A 14,471-nucleotide genomic window follows, 5' to 3' on the forward strand; every position below is an offset into this window, starting at 1 on the left:
AGCCCAAGCAGTTTTGACACCCTCCCTGGGGGGCTGCCAGTGAGCTCTGGCACTTGGCCTCATCACCCTGAGGGCCTGACAGCAAAACCTTTAACAAACTTCAGTGATCAAATGTTTCTTCAGTGTGCATTGTTTGAAATTCTCTCTAGAAACCTTACAAGGATATTCCATCCCACTATGGTGTTGTATGAACTTGTTAAAACACAAGAGGTATCACCCAGCTGTCATGAGAAATGTTTAAAAAGTATTTATAAAGTTTTAAGGAACAACCGACAGGCAATTATTCTTTATTACAGTGGATTCTCTTTCCTGATAGTTCACAATTTATATACTTAGATAAATCTAAATATTTTCCTAATTACTATTTGCAACAGGAATTGTATGATTAGTTGGATAATTGCTTTAAAATATGCAATTAAATTTTCATAACTTATTCATTACTCTCTTAATATAGTATTCTTGAAACATAATTTTCCATTGAGAACTTATTTCTATATTAATTTCCATAAGACAGACAGTTTTAAATTAATATACTTCCTACTTACTATATAAAAATTCATTTTCCATTAAATCAGAATGAGTAATTTGCAATGAATAACTTATTTGATGGGTTTGATTTTTTTTTCCCCTCCCCCCTACTATTCTTACAAGATAGAAAATATCCTTGTTCATCACTTATTTCCAATCTCGTCTGCAAGTCTTGAAAAATATTATGAACAGTTTTCCCCCTAACTGAGTAACAGAAAAGTAACAACCTTGTATTCAAAACAGTTAAGAAATTCAAACTTTGTCAGTGAAGGCAGCTAAATGAGCAGAATTCAACTATTCCTCGAAAATTTTGCTTTCCCCTTGAGCAATTAAAAAATAAAAACAAAAAAAATCTTACACACCTGGGATTCTCAAAACTGATTGGAGAGTGTCTTTAAGGTGAAGCAGAAACTTATGAAACTAATGCTTTGTATAAGAACAATTCATGAAAATGCCAATTTTTCATCCAAATAGGCATTGGAAAGAACACGTTGATCTACCTGACTGGACTAAAGCAGCCCGTTTCAAGCATCACCACTCTGCCAGTAATAGGTTGCAGCACCTATAGCAGTGGGGTTCACCGCCATTAAGTGCATGTTCTGGCCAATATACAGGGGGGAAACTGTCACAGCATTGCCTAGAGCTGGGTCAAGATTTAATGTACCATACAGAAGATAGTTCTAAAACCTGCATAATGCCTGCAACTGTAAAGTCTGCACACAGTCCAAACAAGCCTGGAGGCAGGGAATGTGTTCTACAGCGTAAACACCAGACGGTCTCCACTTTTATAACCTACTATGTCATTTCAAAATACATCTAATTTAGACAGTGCCACCAAACTGCATAAAGAAGCCATATAAAAAGGAGTCAAGCAAAACAACTAACATATTGCTAGGTAATAAAAATCAGGATTAGTTTAGAAACCTCCAAGTAATACTGGGAAGATTATAATGAAATTTATGGATAAATATATAGGCTGTTGCTCATTAGTCCTAACCACTGCTGAATAGAGTCAGCCTTACTTGATTAAGGTCATGACAATAAGTGCTACAATAAATTATTTCCAGAATTTTCCATATATCAAAACTCCTATTTCTGTCTTTGAAACAGTATGATAAAATATCTCCCTGATTCTTTTGAAGTTCCTGCATTAAACCTGGAATACTGTCTTTACCTTCGGGAAGGCAGAATGTCATGGTTCAGCATTGCAAGTCTTTTGCTGCATCTTTGAGATTGCTGGACCTAAACTAACTCGGCAGAGAAGACACCCAGTGGGTGCAGGAACCTATAACAGCAGAACACATACTTATGATCAAGGTACATACTTATGTCTTAAGGTACTGATTTCCAGTGTAATTTTGTTCATTTGGAGGTTATGATCTGAAAAGTATAACCATTTCTGTGCTCTTCAGCTCACACTTCCTTTTCTTACAAAACTCTATTTATTTTTTAAAACGAAGCCTGAAAGAGGTGTTATTACAGACACTTGCAAGCAGCCCGTGACTTTGGCTTCTCCCAGTCTGGTCTTCCTAGGATGACCGAGCAATTAATTGCCTTTGTCCCTCAGGTCAGTTAGCAGCACAATCTGCCTTGTTTTCTCAGAAAACTGCACAGAAGAACAGCAGCCACAGAGAAAAGCCATAGGAGAGGAAATATGAAGAGACAAGAAAAAGCAATTCTCCATACCCCATAAATACCACAGACACTCATAACTGCACATAAAGTTCCTTTATCAGAGCACCTTGACAAAACACTCTCTACTTTTAAGTAAAGCCCACATATTGCCTTGCTCATTCAGCCAGCACCAAAGAATGGATTAAGCTGGGGACAGGGGAAGGAAGGCAGGAGGATGAGACTGCTATATCCTCATCAGCCAGAGCAGCTCAGAACAAAGCTAACAGCCATGCCCTGAATTATGGACGGTCTGGGTGGGGGATGCATCTCAGCCGGAGCCTCTCCACCATACCGTATTTTAGCACAGCCAATATTGCAGAGCTGCAAATGTTTTCCATGGGTAACAGGATTTCCCATGTAAATATGGAGTTGTGCACATGCATAGTACACAAAGTACTGCAATCGCAATGTGTGTTTGTTTTTTATCCAAACAACACAATTGTTTTATTTAGGTATAAACATAGCTTTCCAAATATTTATAGATATCAACACTAGGAAAACATACCTCCTTTGCCTCCTTTTCCTAAAACATAAGATGTCTGCTACAAAGCTAGGAAAAAAAAAAACGTTTTATCCTTTGCGGCCTTCAGTTTTTTATATTCATGCTTTTAAGGTAATTCAGAAAAGCCTTTACTAGTAACAGCTCTCTATTTCAAAGCATGGTATTTAGAAGCTATAATTTTTTTCAATACAAAAATACATTAAGGAATTTTCATAATATACAATTAATTGATCTGGATTTTTCAAACTGGTCAGATTTAGACTCTTTTGATGACACAAGGACTACAGGAAATCTATACTACTTTCTTTTTTAGTAGACCTATTTCATCATTCATCCTTAGAAATAGCACCGAACCTGAACCAGGACAGTTGGATCCCATGATTTATTGAGCATAAGCATGCTGAGGAACAGAACAATAACCTGTTAGCTTTAGTGTAATACGTAATTGGAAAAATGTTAAGAGAGCTCTATAATTTATAAGACTTGTTTTTACAGAGTCAGAAAAGCTACTGACAAAAGGTTAATAAGACAAATCACAAGATGAGTAAGTATGTAAAGCCTGGAAGATCCAAATATCAAGACTGTCTCTGAAGCAGACTTCCAAAGCTCTCAGCAGCTGCCTGGATCTGTTCCTAGTGGAGTCAAAAGAAGAATATTCCACGTCTCTGCTCAAACAAAACTACTCTTATATATAAGACTTATATGTATTATGCTTGAGCCCAAGGAATTTACCACCAGACTTCAATAAGAAGGGTAAGATACTTCCCAAAATACATCTTTCTTCATGCAAGCTGCCCTGATTCAAATTTTAAGCATCCACGTTTGCTATAGCCTTCACTCATTTTTCTTAGTGTAAGAAGCAAACAGAGGCTTGTCTTAGCCACACTTAACAAACAGATTTCCCTTTTTGTTTTCCAGTCGACATATGTTGCACACCAGCAAGTCAAACCAAGTTATATTAGAGATCAAACTAAATAAGATAACAGTGAGGCTGGCTGATACAGCACAGCGTGAAGTGGTCTCATGGGTTGGTCTTGATAAGATTAACTTGATAAGCGACAGTAAACATTGCAAGAACCATGCAGAGAAGAAGGGAAAAAATATTTATATATAGGAGGGGGCCATTATTGGCAGATAAAATATAGAACTGTTCAGCTTGCCTTCATAGATTCACCCTTATTTTTCTAACTCTTCCTTCCCTGCTGCCAAATGTGCCTAAACAGACACTTCCTCACATTTCGTCAGATCTCACCAAGTAACTCCCTGCATATGCGACAATCAAACATAAGATCTGTTAAGGAACACTAAAATAGAGACCATATGTACCTATATGATCCATAAAAGAGATAGATGAAGGAGAGAATGAACTTACTATTGAAATTAAACTCTTAAAGCTTACTGCCTATGTCTTTTTCAGAGAAGGTACTTAAGCAGAAACCTCACACCCAGATAAGCAGGCAAGGCTAAAGAGGCTCAGAAGGCAGCTCCCATAAAGCAAGTCAAAGACTTAACAGTACGAAGTCAGAAGTCTTAATTTGCTCATTAAGGAGAAATTCTCCAAGGAGGTAATAAAGAAATAACTACCATTGACAGCAAATTAAATAGGCTGATGCAGGCACAAAATCTACATCTGATACAAACAAGGAAATTATGTCCAAGGGTTAGTTAACTTATTTCCAAGCTATTCCTTCATCTGAAAGGTGTAAATACCACAAAGTAAGCTGACAATGACTACAAACCTTGAGATACAGGTCATCTATGAATCATATCCTTCATCGTGATATCATATGAATAATATGATATGAATAATGACAGATTGAGTTTGTTTTTAGGGTATAACACACTCAGCTTTGATGCATAACTTCTTATTTTGCAGTTTTGAAAGATGCAATATTAAAAATAACTGCATTACAGTAATATATCTAAAGTACATCATTGTTATTTCTGGCTGTAAGCACAATCAAGTCAAATCAGTAATTCAATTTTGTGAATCTCATAAATGCTTCTGCTGATCTGGAAACAAAATTTAGTTTTTCTGCGTTTCCCAACTGCATTTAGTCAATTTAAGCATGAAATGGATATTCAAGTATTTGTAGCTATTTTCCAGAGAAATGGCATCTCAGTATTCTCAATTTGTTATCCAACAAAGCTGTTAATGGTGTGTTGAAGCCAACACAATCCGACCTCCTTCAAATTGGCCAGAAGTTTTGAAATCAACCAGAATGTTAGCAATTCCATCTTCATTTATTCACGACTTCAAGGAATCAACACTAGGAAGAACTATAAATTGAATAATTTGGGGAAAACAATTACATTGATACAAACAGAAGTTCAACACTTCTGGGAGAAAGACAAAAACCACTCCCAGAGGCACAAAGTAAAACTTAAGATTAAATTCTTACAATTCTTCCCGTAAGGGAAACAACTGATATGAAATAACATTTATTAAAATGATGATTAAAATTAGGAGGTAAATATAGATTCTTTGTAAATCAATATCTTAAGTTACTTTTTTTTTTCTTGAGCACATCAAGTCTTGTAAGAATAGATGCAAATTAACAGGAAAATTGTCATGCCTTCATCTCGTTTATGAAATGCCTGTTATTGTTGCTTGGACCACAAAGCAACAAAAACAAACACATAGGAGTACCTTACAATAATTCACTATTTGATTTTCAAGTACCAATGAAAACCTGGGCTTCACAATTCCTGAACTGCACAATCAGCGTATCTGATTTTATTTTTTATTTAAAAAAGGAAACCACGTTGTCTAAGGCTTAGTTACATTTTAAATATTCTACTGTAGTAACTGAAATTTAAGATCATGTATGAAAAGAGTACTACTCATGCAGTAGTTCTCATTTCAAGTATGGTTTGAGAGGGCACCCCATCCTTCCCCGTGACAACACGGCGTCTGCTCTGACTTACTGACTTGATTGTCATGGGGCACAGTGCTCAAAAGAAAGATGTTTAACAAAATGTATTTATGTTGTCTGACTAGCTACATAATGTATTCATAACAGCATTAAAAAAAAAAATGTCAACAGCTCCAAAGTAAAAAAGGTTCTAAGAGGCATCTACATGGTTCTCTAAATTCAGCAGAAAGATTTATAATTTAAGTCAAGTAAAAAACACGATGGAGCAAAGTACTGACAACCATAATTTGTTCAGTGAATATTAATAGGACTTTTGGAACCTTTACCTTAACAAAGGAGTTCATCTCAGAGGAGCAGAACTTTACCAAATAAACAGGAATCTTTCAGCTTTTCTTATAAAGCAGTCAATCTTCAAATATATTTGATCATTTGCATTTTGTTTCCAGGGAAAGACAGTTAAAGCTCTTTAACATTTTAAATACAATAGGACTGGATGCCCCTTTCCTTCAAAAGCTTTCAAAATTGACGTCTGACCTTAATAAGAACAATTCAGTTACAATAATGTGAAATATATATTCTCTTTAACAGGACATTATTTCAGAGGTTCTGTAAATAGCTGAAAACATGGATGTAAATGATTATTCTGTAAAGCTCTCAAGAATTTTCTTTTTAAGTTTCAAGGACTGAGAAATTTGTCCTAACTAGAAAGATGTTAAAAGTAATTAATACACCGAAATAACTCAGCTTGAAATATTTCACCTTATTTACCTTCAAAGGTGTGGAAAAAGTAAAGAAACTAGGAGAGAAAAAGCTGAAAATGTAGAAGGAAATACAAAATAAAAAAGCAAAGGTTTCGGTCTGGTAGAAGCTCACTTTTCTGACACTGAGATGACAAAGAATCAGTAAAAGAGCAATTGGTGCGTAGTCATATACTAATGCGAGTTTAAGAGATGACATTTGGGCTGTGACAGTATCTGCTGAAGTCAATAGCAATGTTTCCGAAGATACAATGACAGGATGAGAACACGGCAAGAGAAAACAACTCTAAATTCCAAGCTAGAAGCAGTCAGACACAGAGCTTTATACACTCTCTCCTGAACAGGGGTAGCCCTCCACAACTCAGATCAGCTCTTCTTGCATACGTGTTCTGAAGATTCAGCCCGCCTTTCAAATACCAGGGAATCTGAGAATTCTCCATCATCTTCCTCAATAGTTTGAGAAAGTCAACATTGGAGGGACAGGGCTGTCAGCTGTGAACCAATGTTTCTTGCATCAACATCTCCCTCTCCCAACCTCTTTGTAAGTCAAGGAAATCATGTTCAACGCAGGTTGAGCTCACAAAGAGTAAAGCTCCCGAAGACAAATTAACCAAAATGTCAGTACCCCTGTCAATCTTTATTACCTCCCCTAGGCAGGGGAGCATTTCCCACACAGGAATCAGTTAAGTTTCCGTATCTCTGGTTATTTATACAATGAACAAATATATTTTCAAAAAGCAAGCCAGGCTAAAGAAGAACATATTTGGGTACATGAACAGGGGCATGCAGAAATGATCAAATCCAAAAGGGGGGAAAAAAAAAAAAAAAAAGAGTAAAATAAGTTCACAATAAGTTCACTCAGCAAAAAATCAAAGTTACAGGCTAGACATGACTCTTTTCTGAAGGAACCGAAGCCACTATAAAGAAGGAAAATAGTTGCTCGTGTAATAAAATTTAACCTTTTTCTAATTCTCAAACATGCAGAAGACAACTGTGATTTTTGCCCATTTATTCTACTTTCATATGAGTTTCAAAGATATCTTCGATTTTATTACATTTTGGATTCATCATAACTGTAGCATTCAAGCACATGAGGTACCCCGCTCTCCCTTTCACTTGGTTCAATCACTTCACAAATGAGTGAGTTTGTGGAGGACTCTAGAAACCCACATGTAATCCCTTGCTCCTTGGAGAGAGTCAGACTGCAGGAAGGACAGCCTGTCTTTGAGATGGGAGGAGACACGGGAACCGTGTGCTTTCTCTGGTACTTCAGCATTGTTTTTACACATACTGCCAAGAAGTACACCACTGAGGACATGTCAGACCCAGGTCCCCACGTGTTGACATGCAGACCGCTCTGTGAGAACACAGAAGCTCTGCAGAGCTACACGAGATGTATAAAATACTTAACACAAAGGTAGATCATGCCACGCAGCCCTATGGGATATTCTCCAGTAAACTCAAAGTGTTCTAGGTAGGAATTTCTCCAGAAAAAGGCACGCATACATGTAGCCTTAGGAATCCTGCAATGGTTTCAGTAGCCTGTTGGGACATCTCTAGGGTCTCCTCAAGATGCAGAAACAAGAAATGGTCTCGTGGGGCAATTCCAAGGGCAATGCATCAGCAAAGCGTACAGGTAAGAAATTTTGCCTTGGGTGCTTTCAGCAGGTTTCAGACAGGTGCTATATCACTCCTTCTCACCACAGGGAGAACACAATTCCCTCCATCTGCTGATTTATTTCAGATTATCCAGGACTTTCTATCACTGTATGACTCTCCAGTATCCTATAGCAAAAGCCCCGGCTGCCAGCTGATAACCACAGATACTGCAGAACACAAACAGCACAGAGAAATGCCTCTAAGCATGGTATCAGCAGGTTGCCAAGAGTAAGCATGTATTCTAAGCAATGCCATTAGACACATTTAAATGATGCTGCACACTTAAGAAGCAGCCTGTGAACTGTGCCAGTATCTCCTTTACAGCTACCATAAGTAATTAATAGCACATCTACACATGCAAGTCACATGACAGGAGACTGTGAAAATCAGATGTTAATTCATTATTAAAAGTTTCCTTCTAAAGTGGCATGTCAGATGGAGAGCCTAATACAGCTTTGCATGATTACTTGGTTGGTTTCAGCATGCAGTTGTTATTTAACAAGTAGGAGCAGCGCAGGGGGAGTGAAAGCAGGTTGTCGTTTGCAGCTATTTATAGGCTCCGGGAGGAGAGCACAGGGACGGAGCAGAACAAAACCACATCAAGAGGCTGGTGCCTGACCTGGCTACGCAGCCAGCTCCCACACGTACCTGCTCCCACTGTAACGGGGTGGCTCAGGGCAGGACACACCGAGGGAGGTCCCCTGTGCTGAGTCGTAGTGTACAGGGTGAGAACGCAGCATTTTATAGAGATTTCTCAGCCAATAACCCAGAATATCAATGAAGCGAATTACAGCTCCAACATTTTGTGCACAGATTTTTAATCATAAAAAAAAAAAAATTAGTCATCTTCTTACAAGTCCCATTACTTGTTAACTTCTATGATCACGGTTTCAAAGAATCTATTTTTGGTGACTTTTCAGTTCTTTCTGTTCTTCTTTCCTAAGGCTAAGCTTTAAGTCTGCATTCTGCAGAGTGCACCAGTTAAATATTTCCTCTAAACACAAATGTTTTCTACCTCATGGGAATTAAGCTGAAACCTCAGAGCCACTTCTAGCACCAGCATTTACATGCAAATACAGAAATATTCAGGCAGAGAGAATTCAAATTATAAACCCCAAAAGAAATCTATAGTGGATCAACACTTGGATTAATCTCTTACACAGACCTGTTTTATATAAAACTTTGAACCTGATTTGATTGGATTTATACACGTTAATAGAATATGATGATCTGGCTGACAGATTAACCATGAAATCAAAAAGCATTCTGTATGAAAAGTCTTAGAAGTTTAGACACCCACAGGAGGACTGCAGAGATGCCAGAACACTGTGCTGGAAGTGATAATTGCTCAGAGGTAACATTTCACCTGTCAAACGCTATGCCAGCAGCATTGCAGGCTTCTAATAGTTTTAATTAAAGGTCTTAGGTTTAATTTTATGTCTAAACTAAGGTGGCTAAAGTTATGCTCACTGCCATTTGCATCAGTAAAGCGTTCTAGAGGCCCTGATTTTTCTGTTCCCTTTGTTGTTGTTTTTTTAAACCCAGTATGTTGCTTTCACATCGACTCTCAACCCTCTGTAGCCCTCACCAATAAATCTTAATTATCAAGACACTTTTATTATATTAAACTACATGCACCTTCCAAGGAGAAAAGAGCCTTGTTGCCACTGAAAGAAAGGATGGCTAGCAGAGCATGATTTACAGTAATTAGTAAGATTAAGAACCTCTATTAACTGCAATTAGACAACAGAATATTAAAGGGCAAAAATTACCATGCGGTGTGTCAGTAAATAAATACATGGATGATGCAGTTTCTTGCAGATGAAGTAAAGCAGAGCTGGTCAGGCTGAGTCACAGGCCCGAATGTTTGTTCATGCCAACAAAAGAGTATATCCTGCAGGAGCAGAATCTGAATAAAATCGTGTTCACGTTGATGTAACAAAGCCCCAACTGTACACCTCTGCAAGTCTAAGATACACAGATTCCCACTGCTACAGAGCCTATTTCAAGCTCATACAATGACTACCAAGCTTTCAAAGAAAGAAAATACAAGATGTTTACAAAACATAACAGCCCTTCCAGTATCTCAAACAAGACTTGACTCCTACTTCTGGAAAATAAATCTGCCCTGTTCACTACAGGGTTTTTGGTTGTACTTTTTTCCCCCGCTCTCTTTCTGTGAGGTATTCTCTTCACTCCTTTCCATACCCTGCTCTCTCATCTCCATTCCCTCACTTCTCCAACCCAAGGATGAATTAGAGCTGGCTCGGGCTCCATGACTGTTTTCCAACAGTGTCATTAGCGCTTGTGGCACTGAAGAAAACCAGTCAGTGGAAAGGATAAATGCCCATTCCTAAAGTCAGCAGCAGAGAACTGGTAAATTCAGCAAGTGACTACATTTTCTCTCCACTCCTACCCAACCAATATTGTTTCAGTTTATAAGCAGCTCTGAGCTGGAAGGAGCTAAAGCGCACTGCACCTGGGCATGGGAAGAGGTGACACTTTTCTGGCTGCCGTCAACATTTTTGCCAAGTTCCTCAGAAGGATGTCCTCAGAGCTCCAAATCAGCGAGTTTGGGGAGCTGGCTGATCTCTCAGCAACTGCCTTCAGAAAACTGTCCATGTCATTTGCTAGGTCTTGTCTCCTTCTTTGAAACAACAGTTGTCACCAACACAGCTTCAAACAGGAAAACCCAGCTGAGTGCCCAGAGCCACAGGAGTTTAGAGAGTTGGAAAAACAGCATAAGAACTCTTCCTCTGGATCCACAAGCACTTTTTGTCCAACCAGCATCAGCTCAGTTCAGAAGGAGCAACAAACACTGTCTATAAAACAAAGAAAACTTCCAGAGTGAAAATCCCCGACAGACCTCATATAGAGTCAGCCAACAATCGACAAAGGCCCTGTGCACAAAGCAGCCAGTTTTGTTTCCAGTACAGCTCCTCTCCCTGGAGCAGCCTGGACAACTCGCCAACGCGTCCTGCTCGCCAGGAGATGCTACCGAGGGCTGGTGGCAACGAGCCAGCTCAGCCTCTACAGGGCGAGAAGCTTCTGAGCCTTATACAGCTTGTCAGCTTGATTTTGCTAACAGGACAAGAATTTTGTTGGAGCGGTAGTATTTTTTTCAGTTTGACAAATATTAGAAGATGTTTTCTGAAACTGATATTGGAGACAAATCCGCACAATCAGCAGGTCTAATGCAAAGTCAGCGAGACACATCGTTGGAGTTGGTCTACAGAGCAAATAACGCCAGCAACAGAGCTGAGCTGCTCAGATTTATTTAAGAACTTCTCAAAGGTTTATGAGTTTGTGAGAGATCCCTTATTTCCTTGTTCACAAGACTCTGCCCAAATCTCATCTGTCTCCTGAGAAACAAGAAAAAATAAATATATATGCATATATAAATGCTACTTTATGGAAACTACAATCTAAATCATTACTACTCATCAGTCTCACGTTAGGACATTTACCAGACCTCAACCCACAATGAGCTGCACTGTTTCAGATTTCCTTACACATTTTACTGAAGAGGACCATGTTAAATGCAGTAAGTCTTTCCCCCACAGTACAAGCCCCTTTATCCACCAGACTAGCAGCAGGAATCGGCTACAAAAAGAATTTCTGTTAACTATCAGGAATTCATCAGTTAGAAACATGAGAAAACTGAGTGTGTTTTATGGGATTTTGCTCATAAAACAAATACAGAAATACAAAGAACTTAATTTTCAATATCATGTATAATTTTTGGACAGCTTGGCTCAAGCTCGAGAAAGATGAACTACAATGTATACTGGTATTGCAAAGAACTACCTGGACAATCAAGAAATAGGAACAGAGGACAAATTAAAACAAATATGCTTATTTAACCTAGAAATTTCACTAGATATTTTCAAGTAAATACAACCAGCAAGAGAAGAAACAGTTAAGACAAAGTTAGAAAGAGAAAAAATCAATTGGTTGAAAACCAATGTTGAAAAAAAAAAAAAAAATCAGTTTCTAACAATCAGAAAAATTAAGCTCTGGAATAACCTTCCAGCTCTCCCAAGGAGGAAAGAAATGAACCGGTTATATGATTAGGTTTTATCACTTTATGAAAGAAATCACAACGCTGCCGCCTGCAAAAACCACTTGATTACCTGAGAGAGCATCAAGCCCAAGACTGAGTCAGTCACTGTGCTCACTGATGAGTGGTGGTGGAAGCATTCAGTTCTAGAATGGTTCCTGTCTTCCCAGCATTGCTCAGATTCAAGCTATTTTCCTACATGAAATGCAAGTTAATAAATATACATGTATGTTGTTTTTTCTTTAAACTTCCTTGTTTGAAAAGTAGGAATACAAAATATTCATATATCAGCTATATACCAAAGCAACATGGGGTATGAAAAGGAGATTCTAGCGCTAAGGACCGAGCACAACACCACAGTTTCTTGAAATTAAACCAGGAAATAATAGCTATATTGTTCCTTCAGTGACACTTTACCATTCCAGAAACCTTTCTCTATGAGACCTGAAATGGTTATCACCAACTATTTCCCTCAATTGTATTGAATATATCATTCTAAAACAAACATGTAATCAACCTAAAAAAGGCTGTTTTCTCAAAGCAAACAGGTCACGCTCAATTACCTTTACGTTTCTGTCCTGTTCTGTATCATCATAATGGATTTTTCAGCAACACACCAAGAACGCAGTCCTGCCTTTTCAAATTTTTCACTTTTCTCCTGTTCCACCACACATGCTGATTGTACAGACCCAGCACTTCATTCATCCCAAAGCTACTGCACCCCTCCGCAGTTACAGCCCAGCAAACAACTGCCCTGCTGACCTGGGACCACATCTGGTGGCAGCCTGGTCACCCACCAAGCCCACCCTGGTCCTCCTCACCCCAAAGAGGGGTGATTAATAGAGATAACACTGTGAAGAGATTCACAGCCTGGGTTATACACGGGGTTAATTAATATCGATACGCTGTGATGGGACTCAGAGCCATCTGGAGCATACAGCCAAAACTTTCTACAAAGACATCAAAAAGTTTCCAAGCTCTTTTGTTAGGACAGAAAATCAGAACAATGGAGCTCTCTAAAGACAGAAAATGAACAAATACAGTGGAAAATGAATTTTTAAAAAAGAACAAAACCTACCTCCTTCAGATCTTCATTCCACTCTCATTTCAGCAGCCCCCAGGGTCCCCCGTGGAACCCCAGAAAGGCTTCTCCTCATCACCTAGGGCTTTCCCCAGAGCCCCCTCACCACACAGGAGCACCAGGCTCCTCCCCAGTGGGCAAGCACCACCTTATCAGGCCCACAGCATTTTCATTTGCCACCTGAACAGAGAAACAGCTGCAGAATTAGTAGCAAATAAAGCAATAAAGGGCAAAGCTCATAACATGCAACACAACTGGGATAAAAGGAGGCGGGCTGCGCATAGTCCTGACATTCAAGAATATCCATCTATGCAGAATAAATGGTTTCATAAAGGGAATCATGCCAAACTTGCAGGCTACAGATATGCAAATATAGCTCCAGGATGAAATGTTGCTGGATCTTCACAGCTCACATCATGAGAAAGCCTGAGGAGCTTCCCAAAGCACAGCTCTGTGAGCGTGCAGGAGGTGAGAGGCTTCCGCTGCCTCCTCGGCACGCTCTCACCCCAAGCTGTGAGAGCTCGGAATAAACCGCTTTTCAGTTCTGTCATCGTGATCACTGAAATAGCTGCACCACTGCTGAATTTCCTGGCTGGGGTCACGCCCCCAAACCCAAAAGCCTCTGCACGAAGTCAGAAAAATTCTTGGCTTCACTGGATTATTTCCATATCACAGGGAGGGAAATTAACAGTATTTTAGGGCACTCCTACAAATATGCTTCATATTTATGGTGGGTTTAATGTTAAACTTTGACAAACATCACTTCCAAGTGCTCTGAAGTGCTGGGGCTGCAAATGAGCCTGAATTCCCAGGTGGTCCCAGCTAATCTGCATCTCTCCTGGAGATCTCCCCACTTGACACCTTGAAAAATGATGATGATGTGCTACAACCTGGCTTAATTAATTGAACTGTTCATCCTCTCTCCTCCCCCGTGTTAACCCACCTGATGTGCAGAATCACTAATCTCAGCATTTACAGCCAGGAAAGCAGGCTGAAGGGCTCACAACGAGCTACACCCGTGCTCCTTTGGTGGGAAAAGCTTGTAGCCAAGCAAGAGAAAATACAAAAGTATTCCAAAACAATTTTCATAACTAGGGAGTCTAAATATTACTACAGAGATTACACTTTTGAACTTTTCTTCTTTAATTTGGTATAAAACACGTTATTTCCAAGAGAATTATAAGACACCATTGAATTATCCCCAGGACTTCTCTTTGTAAATTCTTATAGACAAATTTATAGATAGCTTTATGTTTTAAATAGCACAGTATCTAATAGCTTGGATATTATTTATCCTAGAAAGCTTACTTCAGATAAATTAATAAGCAATGAT

The 14,471-nt window shown here is 38.9% G+C and overlaps 1 long non-coding RNA gene across 2 annotated transcripts in view; it reads right to left on the reverse strand.

Annotated features, from left to right (window-relative positions):
- Positions 1-13,609, reverse strand: part of LOC137862504 (uncharacterized) — a 43,201-nt gene extending 29,592 nt beyond the window's left edge. The window contains exons 1-2 of one of the 2 annotated variants that reach the window (XR_011100326.1): positions 13,136-13,609; positions 12,131-12,252 (exon numbers count right to left, since the gene is read on the reverse strand). This is a non-coding gene — a long non-coding RNA (uncharacterized lncRNA). The remainder of the gene's footprint in view (positions 1-12,130; positions 12,253-13,135) is intronic. The other variant, XR_011100327.1, reaches the window with a different exon arrangement.
- Between the last annotated feature and the right edge of the window lie 862 nt (positions 13,610-14,471).

This window comes from Anas acuta, chromosome 11 (assembly GCF_963932015.1).
Source record: "Anas acuta chromosome 11, bAnaAcu1.1, whole genome shotgun sequence".
Classification (NCBI taxonomy): domain Eukaryota; kingdom Metazoa; phylum Chordata; class Aves; order Anseriformes; family Anatidae; genus Anas; species Anas acuta.